This window comes from Physeter macrocephalus, chromosome 21 (genome assembly GCF_002837175.3).
Source record: "Physeter macrocephalus isolate SW-GA chromosome 21, ASM283717v5, whole genome shotgun sequence".
In the NCBI taxonomy this organism is placed as follows: domain Eukaryota; kingdom Metazoa; phylum Chordata; class Mammalia; order Artiodactyla; family Physeteridae; genus Physeter; species Physeter macrocephalus.
Genome location: NC_041234.1, coordinates 33,962,055 through 33,968,066, shown reverse-complemented (window position 1 = coordinate 33,968,066; position 6,012 = coordinate 33,962,055). Strand labels below are relative to the sequence as shown.

General features: G+C 41.8%; 1 pseudogene across 1 annotated transcript; it reads right to left on the bottom strand.

The window, feature by feature from the left end:
* Positions 1-4,375: 4,375 nt before the first annotated feature.
* Positions 4,376-5,629, bottom strand: LOC102983422 (triosephosphate isomerase-like; annotated as a pseudogene). The gene has a single exon (XR_002892226.1). The product of XR_002892226.1 is annotated as a triosephosphate isomerase-like (transcript).
* Positions 5,630-6,012: the final 383 nt, after the last annotated feature.

Here is a 6,012-nt window from a genome sequence, read left to right as displayed (position 1 = left end):
ACATGGAGAATAGAATGAGATGATCTAACAAATGTTTGGAATCTCAGAAGGAGAAAGTGGAGAGACACTGAAAGAGAGACAATATTTAAAAAAAATAATGGCAAGGATTTCCTGGTTGCAGTAATGCCAGGCTAGGCTACTTGGATCAACTGTCTTACAGAAAACTAAAAAGGTTTAAGGTATATATCACACACACACACATTATATATATATATATATATATATAGCATGTATGTAAATGTGTATACATATAAAAATCTTAGAACACTGAAAAGCTGAAAAGATAGTTGGTAAACTGCCAGTTTATATTTGGGGGGAGTGGGTGAGGGTGAAGCAAAGCCCAAATCCATAAAGGTAAGGAGAATATTAGAGCATCAGAGAGGCTTTGAGGGTATTTGTCCACAATCACACCTAGCTTCTGTTCAATGGTGAAGGTGATGGAAGTGAAGGCTCGGCTCCTCCTTCTGGGTGGGAGAGATAGAGGAAATTCTCCCCACATTTACTGGGGACTCCAAAGGTCTGCATTGTCAGGATAAGGGCAAACCAAAACTAAACTCCTTTTTTCAACCACAGGGTTTATTGAGGAAGCCATTTTAGTCAGCCAACCTATAATTATATACCCAGCTCTTTCTCATTCAAGAACAAGAGGAAATGAAGACATCTTCTCAGAAACAACAGACTTAGAGAGTTCACCATCAACAGATTCCCACTAAAGAATATCCTATAGGATGTACTTCTGGAAGAAAGGAAGTGATCCCAAATGGAAGGTCTGAGGTGCAAGAAGGAACAAAGCAAAAAGAGTGGTAAATATATGGGAATATGTAAGTAAATATTAGCCACATTAAAAAGTAATAATAATATCTAGAAGGATTGAATAATTAAAGTACCAGACAATACCATGTAGGTTGGGAGGGAACAAAGGGAAATGTCTGGGATGAGGTTTGATGAACCTTAGACTTTGGTCAGATGCAGGGTAACCAGTGAAATAGAAACCAAGGATATAACTTCCAAACTAGTAGAGAGAAAAAAGTGGAGAAATAAAAATAATCTAAAAGAAATAAAAAGCAAGAAGGGAGAGAAAAAGAAACAGAATGGGAGTCTGAAGAGAATGCACAAAATAAGATGGAAGATTTAAACTCCAAATATCAGTAACCATTTCATAGGTAAACAGACTTAAATGGTCCAGATAAGAGATAGAGGTTATCACACTGGATAAAACAAACAAGCAAAAAACCAAACTAAACCAAAAAAGTCCTTACCTTGATAAACAGTATCTGCAAAAACTTACAACAAACATCATACTTAGAGAATTAATGGCACCATTTCATTTAAGTCAAAAACAGGACAAGAGTTCCTATATCACGTGGGAGAGCCAAGTTCAGGATATTGGTCCACCTGAGACCTCCCAGCTCTATGTAATAACAAATGGTGAAAGCTCTCCCAAACACCTCTATCTTAATGCTAAGACCCAGCTCCACTCAATGACCAGCAAGCTACAGTGCTGGACACCCTATGCCAAACAACTAGCAAAACAGGAACACAACCCCACCCATTACCAGAGAGGCTGCCTAAAATCAGAATAAGGTCACAGACACCCCAAAACATACCACTGGATGCGATCCTGCAAACCAGAAAGACAAGATACAGCCTCATCCACAAGAACACAGACACCAGTCCCCTCCACCAGGAAGCCTACACAACCCACTAAAACAACCTTACCCACTGGGGGCAGACATGAAAAACAATGGGACTACGAACCTGCAGCCTGTGAAAAGGAGACCCCAAACACAGTAAGTTAAGCAAAATGAGAAGACAGAGAGGCACACAGCAGATGAAGGAGCAAGGTAAAAACCCATCAGACCAAACAAATGAAGAGGAAAGAGGCAGTCTACCTGAAAAAGAATTCAGACTAATGATAGTAAAGATGACCCAAAATGGTGGAAATAGAATGGAGAAAATAAAAGAAATGGTTAACAAGGACCTAGAAGAACTAAACAGCAAACAAACAATGATGAACAACACAATAAATGAAATTTAAAATTCTCTACAAGGAATTAATAGCAGAATAATTGAGGCAGAAGAACGGATAAGTGACCTGGAAGATAAAATAGTGGAGATAACTACTGCAGAGCAGAATAAAGAAAAAAATGAAAAGACTTGAGGACAGTCTCAGCAACCTCTGGGACAACATTAAGTGCACCAACCTTTGAATTATAGGGGTCCCAGAAGAAGAAGAGAAAAAGAAAGGGACTGAGAAAATATTTGAAGAAATTATAGTTCAAAACTTCCCTAATATGGGAAAGGAAATAGTCAATCAAGTCCAGGAAGCACAGAGAGTCCCATCCCATACAGGATAAATCTAAGGAGAAACATGCAAAGACACATATTACTATCAAAAATTAAATACACACAAAAATATTAAAAGCAGCAAGGGAAAAACAACAAATAACATACAAGGGAATCCCCATAAGGTTAACAGCTGATCTTTCAGCAGAAACGCTGCAAGCCAGAAGGGTGGTGCAGGACATATTTAAAGTGATGAAAGGGAAAAACCTACAACAAAGATTACTCTACCCGGCAAGGATCTCACTCAGATTTGACGGAGAAATCAGAACCTTTAGAGAGAAGCAAAAGCTAAGACAATTCAGCACCACCAAACCAGCTTTACAACAAATGCTAAAGGAACTTCTCTAAGCAGGAAGCACAAGAGATGGCAAAGACCTACAATAAAAAACCCAAAACAATTAAGAAAATGGTAATAGGAACATACATATCGATAACTACGTTAAATGTAAACGGATTAAATGCTCCAGCCAAAAGACATAGACTGGCTGAATGGATACAAAAACAAGACCCGTATATATGCTGTCTACAAGAGACCCACTTCAGACCTATGGACACATACACACTGAAAGTGAGGGGATGGAAAGATATTCTATGCAAATGGAATCAAAAGACAGCTGGAGTAGCAATTCTCATATCAGACAAAATAGACTTTATTTTTCTAAAAACATTGTAATTGGAGTATAATTGCTTTACAATGGTGTGTTAGTTTATGCTTTATAACAAAGTGAATTAGTTATGCATATACATATATCCCCATATCTCTTCTCTCTTGCGTCTCCCTCCCTCCCACCCTCCCTATCACACCCTTCTAACTGGCCTCAAATCACCGAGCTGATCTCCCTGTGCTATGCAACTTCTTCCCACTAGCTATTTCTTTTACATTTGGTAGTGTATATATGTCCATATATACACTACCACTCTCTCACTTTGTCCCAGCTTACCCTTCCCCCTCCTCGTGTCCTCCAGTCCATTCTCTAGTAGGTCTGCATCTTTATTCCCGTCTTGCCCCTGGGCTCTACATGACTTTTTTCTTTTTTTTTAGATTCCATATATACATGTTAGCATACAGTACTTGTTTTACTCTTTCTGACTTACTTCACTCTGTATGACAGACTCTAGCTCCATCCACCTCACTACAAATAATTCAATTTCGTTTCTTCTTCTGGCTGAGTAATATTCCATTGTATATATGTGCCACATCTTCTTTATCCATTCATCTGTCAATGGACACTTAGGTTGCTTCCATGTCCTGGCTATTGTAAATAGTGCTGCAATGAACATTGTGGTACATGACTCTTTTTGAATTATGGTTTTCTCAGGGTATATGCCCAGTAGTGGGATTGCTGGGTTGTATGGTAGCTCTCTTTTTAGTTTTTTAAGGAAGCTCCACACTATTCTCCATAGTGGTTGTATAAATTTACATTCCCACCAACAGTGTATGAGGTTTCCCTTTTCTCCACACCCTCTCCAGCATTTACTGTTTGTAGATTTTTTGATGATGGCCATTCTGACCGGTGTGAGGTGATATCGCATTGTAGTTTTGATTTGCATTTCTCTAAGGATTAATGATGTTGAGCATTCTTTCATGTGTTTGTTGGCAATCTGTATATCTTCTTTGGAGAAATGTCTATTTAGGTCTTCTGCCCATTTTTGGATTGGGTTGTTTGTTTTTTTGATATTGAGCTGCATGTGCTGCTTGTAAATTTTGGAGCTTAATCCTTTCAGTTGCTTCACTGGCAAATATTTATTTTCTCCCATTCTGTGGGTTGTCTTTTCATCTTGTTTGTGGTTTCCTTTGCTGTGCAAAAGTTTTTAAGTTTCATTAGGTCCCATTTGTTTATTTTTGCTTTCATTTCCATTTCCCTGGAAGCTGGGTCAAAAAGGATCTTGCTATGATTTATGTCATAGGGTGTTCTGCCTATGTTTTCCTCTAAGAGTTTGATAGTGTCTGGCCTTACATTTACGTCTTTAATCCATTTTGAGTTTATTTTTGCGTCTGGTGTTAGGGAGTGTTTTGTTTTGTTTTTTTAGTGTCAGGTGTTTATTTCCCACACACACGGGACTGCTCACAAACACAACACACACAGGCATTGGCACCGTGGGAGGGAGCAGCACCCCGGCCTCAGCAGAGGACAGGGCTTTCTCTCAGACCCTGACCTCATGGCATGAAATGGGACAGGACGGGTTCTTTCTTCTGCCTTCACTGGGGACTCTGGGGACCCATAAGCAAACACCCCTCCCAACTGTCAGCCAAGGAAAAGCCACCTTGGTGACAGGTTGAGTTCCAATTGATACAGTAAGTGGAAGCGGGAGTGGCCTGGTCCCAACCATTACAGGGTAGGGTGTAAACGGTAAAGGAAGAGGTACACTTTGTATTAGGCCACAAGAGGCAGCAGGTGACACCATCAGAAGCACGTGTGAAGGTCAGGGGGCAGTACAGTTACTGGGCTTCTGAGCTACCTAGTCCCTGTCTCAGCAGGAAGCGTAGCAGACGGGCAAGGGTTTTTGTTTGGTATTGATGATGTCCACGAATTCAGGCTTGAGGGAAGCGCCCCCCACAAGGAAGCCATCCACATCAGGCTGGCTTTCCAGCTCCTTACAGGTTGCCCCAGTCACAGAACCCCCATAAATTATGCGGGTGCTCTGAGCCACTGCATCAGAGATGTTGGACTTAAGCCATCCCCGGAGCTTTTCGTGTACTCCCTGGGCCTGTTGGGGTGTCGCAGTCTTTCCAGTACCAATGGCCCACACAGGCTCATAGGCCAGGACAACCTTGACCTAGTCTTTCACATTATCTGTGATGACTTTGGTTTGCTCGAAAATGACCTTCTCAGTGATGCCAGCTTCCCTCTCATCTAGCTTCTCCCCAATGCAGGCGATTACTCCAAGTCCCTCTGCCAGGGCGTGAGCCACCTTCTTCCCAATCAGCTCATCTGACTCCCCAAAGACATGCCTTCTCTCCGAGTGTCCCAGGACCACCCACGTGGCTCCACAGTCTTTGATCATGCCAGGGCTTATCTCCCCCTTAAAGGCCCCGTTAGCCACTTTGTAGCAGTTCTGCGCAGCCACTGCAATCTTGGGATCTAGCTTCTGCCAGGCGAAGTCAATGTAGACGGTGGGGGCGGGTGCAAACCACCTCGGTGTCGGCCGGCACCTTGGCCGCATTCAGGGTGTTGATGAGCTCCCCCAGGTTGTTCTTCTGCCCGTTCATCTTCCAGGTCCCCCCCACAAAGAACTTCCTGGAGGATGCCATTGCGCTGAATCCAGCACACTGAAGGTCAGGAGCAGCCTAGGGAGTGTTTTAATTTCATCATTTTACGTGTAGCTGTCCAGTATTCCCAGCACCATTTATTGAAGAGGCTGTCTTTTCTCCATTTTATATTCTTGCCTCCTTTATCAAAGATAAGATGACCATATGTGCATGGGTTGATCTCTGGGCTTTTTATCCTGTTCCATTGATCTATATTTCTGGATTTGTGCCAGTACCATACTGTCTTGATTACTGTAGCTTTGCAGTATAGTCTGAAGTCTGGGAGCCTGATTCCTCCAGCTCTGTTTTTCTTTCTCAATATTGCTTTGGCTATTCGGGGGAATCCAAATCTGAAAAGAAGAAGTAAAGCTGTCACTGTTTGCAGATGACATGATACTAAACATAGAGAATCCTAA